The 13216-nt window shown below is 46.1% G+C and overlaps 1 pseudogene across 1 annotated transcript; it reads right to left on the reverse strand.

The window, feature by feature from the left end:
• Positions 1–1015: 1015 nt before the first annotated feature.
• LOC311319757 (casein kinase II subunit alpha-like) lies at positions 1016–12265 on the reverse strand (annotated as a pseudogene). Its single transcript has 7 exons — positions 12233–12265; positions 3862–3946; positions 2777–2892; positions 2178–2279; positions 1883–1991; positions 1603–1749; positions 1016–1029 (listed from the first exon to the last, which is right to left on the reverse strand). The product of its transcript is annotated as a casein kinase II subunit alpha-like (transcript).
• Positions 12266–13216: the final 951 nt, after the last annotated feature.

Consider the following 13216-nt stretch of genomic DNA (forward strand, 5'->3'; position numbering starts at 1 on the left):
TTGTCAGAACTCACAAGTGCATGTTCTTTCTAAACAAGTGACTAAGAGCATAATCTAGTGCCAAACTGCAAGAGTAGCAAAATATGAATACAATAGGTGTTTATGGTGGGTCCTGGTAGTACTTCTTGAAGAGGTGTGTTTTGAGCCTGCAGTGAAAGATGGGCAGTGACTCTGCTGTCCTGACATCAGTGGGCAGTTCATTCCACCACTGCGGGGCCAGGACAGAGAAGAGCCGTGATTGTGTCAATCGACCGCAGGGGCCTTGGAATGACAGGGCAGCCATTCGCCCCGAGGTAGCACTAAAAGCCTGCTGCTGAGTGTGTGTGTGTGTGTGTGTGTGTGTGTGTGTGTGTGTGTGTGAGTGCCTTAAAGCACTGCTAGGTAGGAAACATAATTCTCTCTCATCATGTGAAATTGTGTAAGGTTCACAGTGTAATACAACAAGCAAGGTTCAAGCATGACTGAATATGTGGGACATACAAAATACTTTTTCATGTATACATTGTATTAGAATTTCTAGACACTGGCATTGTGAAATAACAACCGTACTGATTCTAATAATTCTGACAGGTCCGACAATACATTTTTGTCAAGTTCAGATCCCAAAATATAACTGAACATGAAACGCAATTCAATTCTTCTTCTCAACATACTGTAATAAAGAAGACCCATGGGTCTGGCCTTCTTGTTGGGTGAACATGTGTTAGTTGGGTTGGACATGGGTCTCCTTCACTGAGAGCTACCTAGAATGGACATGGGTCTCCTTCACTGAGAGCTACCTAGAATGGACATGGGTCTCCTTCACTGAGAGCTACATAGAAATACATGGGTCTCCTTCACTGAGAGCTACCTAGAATGGACATGGGTCTCCTTCACTGAGAGCTAGCTAGAATGGACATGGGTCTCCTTCACTGAGAGCTAGCTAGGATGGACATGGGTCTCCTTCACTGAGAGCTACCTAGAATGGACATGGGTCTCCTTCACTGAGAGCTACATAGAAATACATGGGTCTCCTTCACTGAGAGCTACCTAGAATGGACATGGGTGCACACAAACACAAGTGAGCAGGTGTCATGAGGAGGTCGGTTTAGGGCTGTGCCCCAGTGGCTGCTGGGACTTTGTTGCCAGTATGTTGGGAGCAGCAGATACCAGGAGATCCATTAGCGATAGCCAGCGGCTGTGTGGTGGACATCAAGGTGATGCCTGCATGACGAAGAAAGGCATAATAAAGGCATGTTATTGTTTTAAATGTCGAATGGCTGCTGAGAAATGGCTCAGTAAACGCCTGCTGTGCTGAACTACTGACAAGTACCCGGCATCGTACTTGAGGAGCTGACTGGTTTAGAGTAAGTAAGTAAGTAAAACTTTATTTATATAGCGCCTTTCACAGCACGAATGCACAAAGCGCTTCACAATACAGAGCTGGCAGCCCATGCCCCCAAGGGTGGTCGATCTTCCCTGATCTTTATAGACAAGGGGTCTGTGAAAAGAGAGGCGCAGTCTTTACCTCAGAAAACTGTTTTATGAAACAGGGCATGAGTCTTCTCTAGCTAGTGTGCATGAGAGAAGTGAGAGCGATGTGCTGAGTGGACTTGGGAGTACAGAAGTATGGCTGATCCGTGGCCTCTCGCTGTGAGGCGGGCTTGGTGGTTATAACGCAGAAGCTTGTCTAGGAAATCCAAGGCCTCAGTGCTCACCAGGCGCTGGGTCTCACTGTGCACAAACCTCTGCCACCTCTTGTGGGAGTGTCTATATGAGACAAAAAAGGGGAGGGATTGTCAACTCGCTGGACAACAACAGCTATCGCACCACATGTAGCAGAGGTCAGATGCAAAGGACTCACACTGCATACAATCAAGAACGATTTTCGAAGGGATCTTACCTGTTCAAAATGTCATTGCAGGTCCAGCCGTGGGTCCAATTCGATGTTGTACTTGTCAATGTAATCAATACAGGTCCTCTGTGTCAAGAACTTTTGCAATTCGCAAAAGCCGCATTAGATAAAATTACATCTTTAAAAGGGGGAGTAAACCAAAGGACCCATGCACAAGCAACGTTTAAATATCCTAATTGATCTACAGTATGTCACTTTTCTACCATCAGTTGTGTGGTAAGTTCAGCAAACATGTCGAATGAGACACCTAACAGAGTAACAGATAGGCCTACACAACTCTTACCTGCATGTTGTTATCGTGTTCATGAAAAAAGGCTTCCTTCCTCAAGATCCTGCTGGCCAACATGCAATCCAAGATCCACATGTCCAATCTGTAGTGATACATCTACCACAACACAGACCAACACGCTCATCAAGACTACATTCTTCTGCAAACTGGTTCTATTTTTAATACCAGTATCACTAGACAGTACGGCTGTACCCGAATGATTTTTGTGAGTCGAATCAGATTCACCTGTTCCAACCAGAGATTCGATGATTCATTCCTCTTTTTTTTTTTTTTCTGTCCTGACCGCGAGAGTCAGGACATCTGTCAAACTTTAAACTCAAACTCGCAGGCAGCACAATAAAAGACGCAGTCTTAAGTCTCCTTTTACTGCACAACAAATGGCTACAGTAATAGGTCTAAAACTAATGATTGGCCTGTCCTATATAAATCACAAGGCAGGTGAGTGGTCTAAGCCCACCAGCGCATCTTGACAGTGGAGCGAAAAAACAACGGCTCAACTTAGAGAATCTCAGGCAACTTCAGGGCCTCCGACTGACGATTCGACTTGTCGACCTTCAGGGGGCGGCCCTACCAGACAGCATGAGGGGTCTCACCTGGTAGTCTACCAGCAGCTCAGCTCCTTTGAAGTAGGCTACCTGGAAGCCACTCTCACATTGTACTCCGGACTTGGGTGATAGAACTCAGCCAAGCCCCAATTGATCAGACACAGCTACAAGAGAAGACAAATCATTGTTGCTTGTGTTTTCAGTTACTCTAGATCAGGGGTTGGCACCCTAAGACACGGGTGCCACCATTGGCACGCGGCAGCCTAATCACTGGCACACTAGCGATAAGCACTTCAGAGGATTTACTTCTCTTCTCTTTTTTTTTCTTTTTTTCTTTTTAAAGAAATGTTCAAGTGTCCTATCAACTGCATGTCAAATCACCTCTTGAACAGCCATTGGCCGTTGTGCTCAATGCACGTGCGGCCTGTATTATTTTGATTGACCGTACGGCCTCTCGCTCACATTTCCCACAGGAATTAGGAATTTCAGTAATCGGTTTACAATTCCAGACACGCTAGCTAAGAAAGCTATAGTGAAGGAGGTTCAGGCATTCAGCCCTCATGGACAGAAGAGTTCAGTTTTGTCCTTCAGGACTGTGCTGTGTGTACTTAGTTTTGAAAATGTTTGCCGATTGTGATAAGTGTTAAGTGCCATTTTGAGACCGGGCACGAGAGAACTTTCAACGATAAGGCAGACAAGGCAGAATCCACCAAACTCGCCGTGTGCAGATATGGGAAGCAGGCCAAGAGCTGATAAAAGGAAACAGAACCAGGGATCACACTGACTTGTAGGCTGTTGATTTGCAGTAGCCTACACATGGCTTGACAACTGAAATGTGGATGTTTTCATTAGAATGGCAGCATTCTGTATAGTAGCCTACCAGTAGCTATTTCTGTTTGATACACTTTATGTTTTCAAGATGGTGCCGCATGAGCTTTTTTTTAATAAAGCTTATATCTTTTAGTTTCCCTTTGACACTTATGTTCATAAGTCACACTAATAAGTCACACTAATTAACAAGATCATTTCAAACTGGCAGTTCGTGTGAAAAAGGCTGGGGATCCCTGCTCTAGATGCTTGGTTAATTCCAGTACAAGGTTTTAGTGTAAACTAGTGTGAAGGGAAATCTACACCTTTCTGTGCTTATGGTCGTTCATTACATCTTGTGGTTTGATGTTCTCTGCATGATCCCCCCATACTGTGACAGTAGTCCAGGTACTGGAGTTAACAGGTAGGTTAGATCATAAAAGCAGTAATGAGAGAGAATGATGCAGACAGTACGCAGTAGTGATGGGAATCTCCACCACCAACTACCGATACGATACGATTCACCCCCTGTTGCAAACCAGTGCGATTCGACATGATTTGATACAAAAAATGTGGTTCGGTGCAATATGATGCAATTCAACACAATTGTATTTCTCAGGCAGCCAATTATACTGTAAATGAACAAAAAAAGTGCCATTTTTAGTTTACATATTTAGTTCTCACAAACAGGCCTTTTTCACAAGTCAATAACAAGTGAGATGGATGAGCTTAACATCTTTCAGCAGGTAGAATAGAATAGAAAGTTGATTTGACAGTTTATTTGTAACAAGTAGCAGCCAGCGAGGGGGTGGGGTGGAGACTGTTAGTAAAGATAATGAATGGAGCTTTTTAGAATGAAAGAAAACCAATAATTTGATAAAGAGAAAACGGTAGAAGACAGAACGTAGACAGTCTCATGAAGTGACTGTGTGCGTGTGCGTGTGCGTGTGTGTGTGTGCGCTTGCACGTGCTTGTGTCCTTTTTGCCTCACGTGTCGTGCACAAGTGTTGTGTGTGAGCGATTTTGTCTATGAAAGAGATTGAGATACCAGTTCACCTGCCATTGAACCTTGAGAGCCTGGCGCTGTTTTTATTCCCCTGTCCTGTTTACTGTTCTTATCTGAGGTGAGCGCCCCGGACGCTATCACGCGCTGGCTTCAGCGCTTAGTCTCAGACACGCCTCTGAAATTCATTAGAGTTTTTTATTTCATGGCATCTGTGGAACAGGATATTTCAGCCTGCATGTGTGGGCAGTTGGGTGCTGAGGTCCTGAGGGAGGGAGGGAGGGAGGGAGGGATAAAGAGGAAGTAGACACTTCCTTGCAGCTACATGACCCACCTTTGGTTTCCTCTTCCTTTCAAAACAAGCATAATAGGCTCCACGGTGGAGACACACAATCCAGCTGGATCAGATCAGCTGGAGATTGTGTTTTTGTTTGTGCGGTTGTGTCCGTGTGTCTCTGTGGGTTGAGGAGGCATGCTTGCGTGTGAGATATAGGGAGGGAGATGGAGAATGACTGAGATATTTCGTGTGTGTGTTTGTGTGTGTGTGGGGGGGGGGAGAGAGAGAGAGAGAGAGAGAGAGGTTACGGCGAGTATATATGTAAAATGATCCCCTTTGCCATTGCCCAATCTGTGTTCCAAACAGCGGAAGAGGAAACAGAGCTTTAGAGCTCTGAGCCTTATTACCTATCACTTGACTTCCTGTTAAAGGTCACAGGAGAAGGGGACAGCTGTGGCTGCTGGTTACCACACAGGAAGTGTCCTACTTATGACAGGACAGGGCATACTGCTGTAGCTAGCCCTCCGATAACAGGCTGTCAGAGGCTTAAGCATAACAAGAGATCTATCTCACTACAATGACAGATTTGGACCGACCAGCGAACGTACGATTATCCCGACAACCGGCCAATGTATGAATCAACTTCCTATGTGTCACTCAACACCCCCGAGCGCTCGATGTCACTTGTTGTTTGGGTCAGCGGTTCTCGACCGGCGTTGTCCAGTAACTAGGCCAGGTCCAGCCTGGCTTTGGGCGGGGCTGGCTTGTTTCAATTCAGGACTGGTCAGTAGGAGGGAATCAGCTAGCCATGCCACCAAAATAGCTGTGAACTGAAATTACATGAAATAATGTCTGATAAATTAAGATCTTGTCACCTGGGGTGTTATGCTGAGTTTTACATGCCTGCCAACTTGCATGCACCTTGCGTTCTTCACTGAACAAACGTGAGATGAGTTCCAGGGGCGGGCCCGAATGTCATTTTTTAGGGTTCGAACATTTGTTAGTGTTCACGAATGAGGCTCTGAACGTTCGTAAAAAAAAAAAAATATATACAAAAAAACTTAAAACAAAAACAACATCAGCCAGTATTTATGACTAGGCGAACAAGAATGGATGAGTGAGGGGGCATGTGTGAATGCCTTTGTTTATGCAAGAGCAAGCAGAGCAGTGGCAGAGACAGAATTGTCACACTTGTATGTAATGATTTGACGGTTTGCTGGGGTGCCTGTCAGGGCTAGGCATACAATTTCAGACTTCAAATGACCATGAGATTTAAATGTCAATACAACGAACGAGCCTCCGAACGTTCAGGGCCAGCCCTTGTTGGTACACAGCGAGCTGTAAAAACCAGCTACCTAACTATATCATATCTACAGTCAGAGGAGCGTTCATTTCGGTTTCTGGCATGAAAGAAACATTATTTGTTTCGATTTGTGGTGTACGCCGGAAATGATTTGAATGGTGATTTTTTTTATTTTTTTTTATTTTTAAGGATATTTTTTAAGACATTTCTGCTTTATTATGATAGGACAGTGTAGGTGACAGAGAGGAAAGGTGGGAGAGAGAGAGAGAGAGGGGAAGACATGCAGCCCATTGAGCTACCGGGGCGCCCCCTGAATGGTGAATTTTAACTGATTTGTATTGCGTCAGATTTATGTCAAAAGTCGCGAGCGCGTAAAACATGCTCACGTCACAAGCAAATTCTATTATTTCACAAGCACAGATATTAACTTCCCACTCGCACAATCTAAGTTCTCACGTAACAATTCAACAACCAAGAGTGGAACAGGCAGCTGCTAGCGTATAGAACCACCGCGTGCGACAGAGTTTCTGCTTGGCGAGCACCTTCTGCTCGCACACTTAGTTGAGCTCTGCTCACGCGAGTCAGGAAGTTTTGCTCGCAGTTCTGCGCTCTCGAGTCACTTTTGACAATTTGGCAGAAACCCAAGGGGAGGCACTGGTCCTCTTCTGATTGCTCCCTTTGAACTGGATCACATCTCCTTGTAGCCTACGTGCCGTTCTTAGAACAGATAGAATGAATACACAAATTTACAACTGCGTCACTAGCTGTCTGGTTCTAGCAGCCCGACGGATGGGAACAGAAACGGTAACCATCTGAACCGGCGCAGAACGGCACGAAACGGCCCTGGTAACCTCGCCACGGGAAACACCTCTCTGATTTATGCCACGTATGGTTAACTTAACACGTCTTGAACCAGCACCGGTATCAGCTTCCAATTTGTGTCCCTTCCATCCGAATCTCCTGCGCTGCACGTGGATGAAAAAACACCGTACTTGAACCCTCTTTGGTGTGAGAAACGGCCGGGATCAAGCCGAGATTTATGCAGTTTCCTCTGCAGCCTTAATCCTTCCCAGTCTCAGTGATCCTTGTTTGATGCTCAGGAAGCCTGGAGCACGCGCAGACTATATGAGTCATAATGCAGTGCTGGGGGCTGTGGGGAAGGGGGGGGGGGTTGGATTGACGGCCAGGATACTTAACTTTATTAGCCAGACTCCATCAGGTACTCACTGGCCTTGCTGCCACCCCCCCGACCTTCACTTTGATCTCCTACGCAAGACAGATAAAGAATTCTAGAACGAAGGACTCCATCTCGCGTTGCCGAACAGAATTGTGGTTGCGTCGCGGTTCAGTTGTGTCGCTTTGCTTGCGTAGCTCGCGCTGAGACTTCACAAAAGTTCAACTTTTTGAAGCGTTACCGCAGGCGCCAGCCAATGGGTTTCATTCATGAGCCGCTGATGTCACGGGCTGATCACCCCTCTCACCCGCCACCATTACTCAACTGTACAAAAAAACTTTTTTCAGGCGACAAGGTAACTATGTAGATTCTCAAAATGTGGTCAGTTTATCGGCTGGTTCCAAACATAGCTTTTTCAGAAACAATGATGTTTCACCTTGAGCAGTTGTTGCACTTGATTAACTTTCTTAATTGTTTTGGGTCAGTGACATTAGGCTACTGATAAACTATAGTGGTGTAGATGTAACTAATTATTTGTCGCATCAGAGATATTGTCCTCCATTTTTCCTTTTGATGGACAATCTGATTGGTTGTTGCTGCGAGTGTCAGGCCTGTCCACCGTCAACGTTGAAGCAAAGCCTAGCGAGGCATACGGGTGAGTCCAGCGTGCGTGTGTGTATGTGTGTGTTTGTCGGTACGGGTGTATAGCCTGTGTGCTGGGAGCATTGTGTGCGTGTGTGTGTGTGTGTGTGTGTTTGTCGGTACGGGTGTATAGCCTGTGTGCTGGGAGCATTGTGTGCGTGTGTGTTTGTGTGTGTATGTGTAAATGGAGTCCACTTCCAGCATAGCACTTTTATTCAAAGCGCTTTACAATGGTCTCTCATTCACCCATTCACACACACATTCACACACCAATGCAGCTACCATGCACAGTGCTAACCTGCTTGTTAGGAGCAATTTGGGGTTCAATTTGGTGTGTGTGCTGTGTGTGTACATGTGTGTGTACGTGTGTGTGTGTGTGTGTGTAAGCGCGTGGCGGTCAGCGACGACTAATGCCTCCTTGTATTTCCTTGTGCTGGGGAGGTTTGACGTTAATGGCATTACATGGCATCCTGTGACCAGGAAATGCTCTCTTCCCTATCAGCAGACCAGGCAGCCCCTCCCCTCCCCTCCCCTCCCCTCCCCTCCCCTCCCCTCCCCTCCTCTCCTCTCCTCTCCTCTCCTCTCCTCTCCTCTCCCCTCCCCTCCCCTCCCCTCCCCTCCCCTCCTCTCCTCTCCTCTCCTCTCCTCTCCTCTCCTCTCCTCTCCTCTCCTCTCCTCTCCTCTCCTCTCCTCTCCTCTCCTCTCCTCTCCTCTCCTCTCCTCTCCTCTCCTCTCCTCTCCTCTCCTCTCCTCTCCTCTCCTCTCCTCTCCTCTCCTCCCTCCTCTCCTCTCCTCTCCTCTCCTCCCTCCTCCTCTCCACTCACTTAATGTGTTTAACGGAAAGGGAGTGGAGAGAGCCTTAGATGGAGTGCTGTTTTACACACAGACGCACACACACACACACACTGCTGTGCATCTTGCCTACACAAGTTTTTTTTCGATCTTTCTGTGGTTTATTGCTTCCGACCCTTGACCTTCCTTTCTGATTGATGCAGAGCAGAGACCAACAAATACCAACTTCTGGTAGCTTTCAGATTAATGTACAGAGAGAACACTGCAGTTGCTGCACTTTAGTAGTCTGGGGGAACCAAATATGGTCACACAGAATCACTCGTGCTAGCGGCAAAGGCTTCTGGCAATATTCAAAGCGCAATAGGCATAATTGTAAAATTTTGTTCATCTGCTCAAAATACATGGAAGTCAGTGGAGGTGTGTCCAGTGAAGGGGGGGAATAAAAGCAGTGGAAGATCCTTTCCCAAAGCCAGTCGACTGTGCCGCAGTATAAACAAATGGGCAATTCCTGCGACATGCTTGTGGAAGAGTGAAATTACAGAGACAAATAACGATATGAAATGATAGAGTTGCTTAGAACTAGAACCCATTGTATTTTGGAGCAGATCCGAATCATGGGGCAGGTCCACGAGACGTTTCTTGGTTTGTTTGTTTGTTTGTTTGTTTGTTTGTTAGCAGGATTACGCAAAAACTACCAGACTGATTTTCATGAAACTCGGTAGGAGGGGTGTAGCATGGGCCAACTTAGAACCCATTACATTTTGGAGTGGATCCGAATCACGGGGCGGGTCCACAAGCTGCTCAAACATGGCCGACCATTCACGTCCATTCATTTTTTAGACTTAAGGAGCGAGAAATTCCCTCTTCATTGTCAATAGGGGGAATTGAAACTGACATATCTGGATATGGGAAGGTCACAGAGACACAGGGCTTTGACTGGCATAAAGCTCTCAACCTTCCGAATGCAGCAATACCAAACATGTCCTGCTCGCGCGCACAGAGCCACGAAATGCATTCAAGGGCGGAGGTCTGTGCTCACTAGGGCTGTCAAAAAAAAATCGATGTTCGGAAAAAAAAAAAAATCTTTTTTTAAAAGAGTTTTGAATATTGTAATATTAATAAATAATATTATTTATCAAAGATTATGCAGCGATTTACATTAATAACAACATTTATAGGCTACAATTTATTTACAGGCAATAATCCAATAATCCAGACCCAGCACCTTATCGAAAGATGAAAGTTAACACCTCAGTGTGGGGTAACAGTGTTTTACAATATTACAGTCAAGGCTTTTTATTAGCCTTTTTATTAGCCTTTTATTAGGCTATTTTATTCATGAAAAATCTTTTTTTTATGTATAAATTTGAATATCGTTCAAACTAAACTAAATTAATTAGAATATATTCGAACTCAATTTCATTTAAATTTTCTTTGGCACAAACTTTGCAAGATCCTGGCAAACGCACATTTAGGTGGCACAGAAATTCCAAAATGTAGCCATTGCCAGTAGCGTGAGTGATTCTTGACCATTTTCGGGCTCAAAGTTCTGAAAAAAAAACGGCCATGGCCCGCGGCTGCTAATATTGTACTTCCTGTATAGAGCAGCAACAAAGGAAAACACTGTTGCTTTGATTGCGCCCATTGTTTGGCCAAGAACACTCTGAACACTCTGCTGTGAAGTAACTCATAAATATTCCTAATCGCAGGGGCGAGATGGAGTGCCCAGTTAGTGGCTGCTGGCGAGGCCAGCACCAGAGGGGATGACTGATTCGGTCATTGGCATTAATGGGGAATACTGCATACGGGAGGCCAGGCGCTGGGTGCATATCTTACAGGGCTGAGTGCTCCACCTGTGTCCACTTCAGAGCGCCAGTAAACAGCGTTGGGACTGGAGGGGGACCGTACATGGCGAGTTGGAAAAGGCCTAATGGCTAACATCACAGGGATTCTTTTTAACGAGGTCTGTCGATGGAGGGGGGTGGTTGGTCTTTTGTGATTTAAAAAAAAAAGAAAGAGAATGGAGCAGCCTGGTCATCTCCCTTGGACCAGAGCATCGGATGACCAGGCCAGGTCCAGCCTGGCTTATGTGCGTGGCTGGCTTGTTTCTGTTCAGGACTGGTAGGACGGAAGCTAGCCATGCCACTGAAATAGCTGTGAATTGAAATGACATGAAATAATGTCTGATAAATTAAGATGGGTCTTGTCGCCTGGACACATCAGTTCCAATGCTTCCAATGCTAATCCAGCACAATAAGAGTGGGATAGTCAGCTCATGAGCTCACAACAACTATCAATCAAATCAACTAGCAGCAGCTTCCATAACATTAATGGTAGCGGTCAGTGGCTAAAGCAGTTACACTGATGATTCCTGTAACGTTAGCTATTTTGCTGCAATTGGTTCAACTTCTGTTTCTGGACAAAGGTAAGGGATAAACCCAGATAACACAAGGCTAGCAGACCTACAGTGGGTCCCCGATGGACGAACTGACATAGGACCACCAGGTAACCACATTTTTACATAACTTCTATAACATCCAGTGACAAACACTGGACAAATCACAATGCTCATATTTATTAAAATGCTTTGAATTATCTTAATTATAACTGGATCCACTCAGGAATCTGGGAGTGGGACCGAGAACAGGTGGAGCAGAAAACAAAACACAGAGTTGCATACACAGAGAAACATAACAGTAAGCACAAGTCTAGTATATCAATGGGACTTGTAATTGGTCACTTATTTGGTCACCCAGTTTCTGCAATCAGTTTGACACAGTTAATTCATCTGCAAAAAAGACATTTCCTTAAAAATAAAATAAAAAACCTTTTTGTTCCCATGGGATCTCTCCCGTCTGTCTGAAAAACGGGGGCAGAGAGGAGAGGAAGAAAGATTGTGGCTAAAGTTAAGAATCAAACAGGTTCCTCCTCAACCGGGGATCGAACCCCTCATCTCCCGTATGGGAGTCGGACGCTTAATCCACAACACTACCGAGGAGCTTGAAAGTGTGGGATGTCATAGTGTATTTATTTTGGTGTGCTGGGACTACTGCCTTTTGTGGTGGAAATGCAGGTCAACAACGGAACGGAGTAAGGGAGGGAGGGACAACCCGACAAACTCTATCTATGGTGCGCTGGCTTACAGCCACGCACAAAAACCCACCGGGTGGGTTAATACATGTATGAACCATAATTGTTTTGGCATTGCACTCATATTACAATAGCAAACCCAGTCAACATGGTGTTCCCTGTATAAAACAGTGTCATTAATCTCACTGAATTTGCAGTTGGCTTATATTCCCTGGTTGTAGAATTACAAGCCTGGAACCGTCCAGCATCTGACATAATATTACACAGCCCAGGAGCGTTGCCAGCATCTAGCACTGTCAGGTTTGATATTATTACGTTGTTGCTGTGATATCAAATAGGGACACGGCCACACTGTTATGTGATTATGGGACTTGGGTGAAGTTTCCATTGTGTGGCAGTGATCTCATCTCTCCCACCGAGAGGCAGTCAGGCTGAGAGCTGCCGGCCATGGCCTTGGTAACCGTGGCAATGAGCGTGTCGTGGCCTACCGTTCCACAAGGCAAGGCAGATGAGCGTGATTACAAAGGTGCCTCAACGCGCGTGTGTGTGCGTGCGTGCGCGCGCGTGCGTGTGTGTGCGCGTGTGCGTCTGTGTGTGTGTGTGTGTTTGTATCTGCATACTGTGATTGACACATGGGCCAGCCGGAGTATCCTTAATGTCTGATTGCACTCAGAACTTCCTGCAGGAGAGAATGAGAGAGGAAGAAGAGAAGAGAAAAAAGAAAGATGTATGGTCTGGGTCTGCTGAGCGTAAATGAGCAGAACAGATGTAGCCCAGATGTGGCTGAAGAACGAGAGAGCGTGTGTGTGTGTGTGTGTGTGTGTGTGTGTGTGTGTGTGTGTGTGTGTGTGTGTGTGTGTGAGAGAGAGAGAGAGAGAGAGAGATGCAGAAGGGGGAGGGAGAGAGGGGGCAGCCCTGCCAGACTGACTCCCCATTCGCACACTGACAGCTTTGTTCACCTCCAGTCAGGATGGACCCCCTCCCCTCACTACTCCTCCACCTCCTCTCTTCTCATCCCCCCTCCTCCCCTGAGCCCATGCATCCCCCCCCCCCCCCCCCCTCCTCCTCCCCCCCCTCCTCCTCCTAGCCTCTTTGAAGTGAGGACAGTGCACAGGAAGCAGAGCTGGAATCAATTCCTCCATGCATTAGGCCAGGAATGTGTGTCCCCCCTTTACCTCCTCCTCCTCCCTCCTCCTGTCTCTCTTTCTTTAGTCTCTCCCCTTCCTCTCCCTGTACCCCCGTGCACCGTTCGAATCAAATTGAATATTGCATTCATGCCATGCTTATTGCAATCACATCAACCAATAATACTGATTTGTAACTGTTTTGGCTGCAGTAACGGTAAAATACCATGTGAAGCCATGTAAACATTTCAGAAACCCCGCTGCTAACATGAAATG

The sequence above is a fragment of the Borostomias antarcticus genome (assembly GCF_949987555.1).
Source record: "Borostomias antarcticus genome assembly, chromosome: 16".
Lineage (NCBI taxonomy): Eukaryota > Metazoa > Chordata > Actinopteri > Stomiiformes > Stomiidae > Borostomias > Borostomias antarcticus.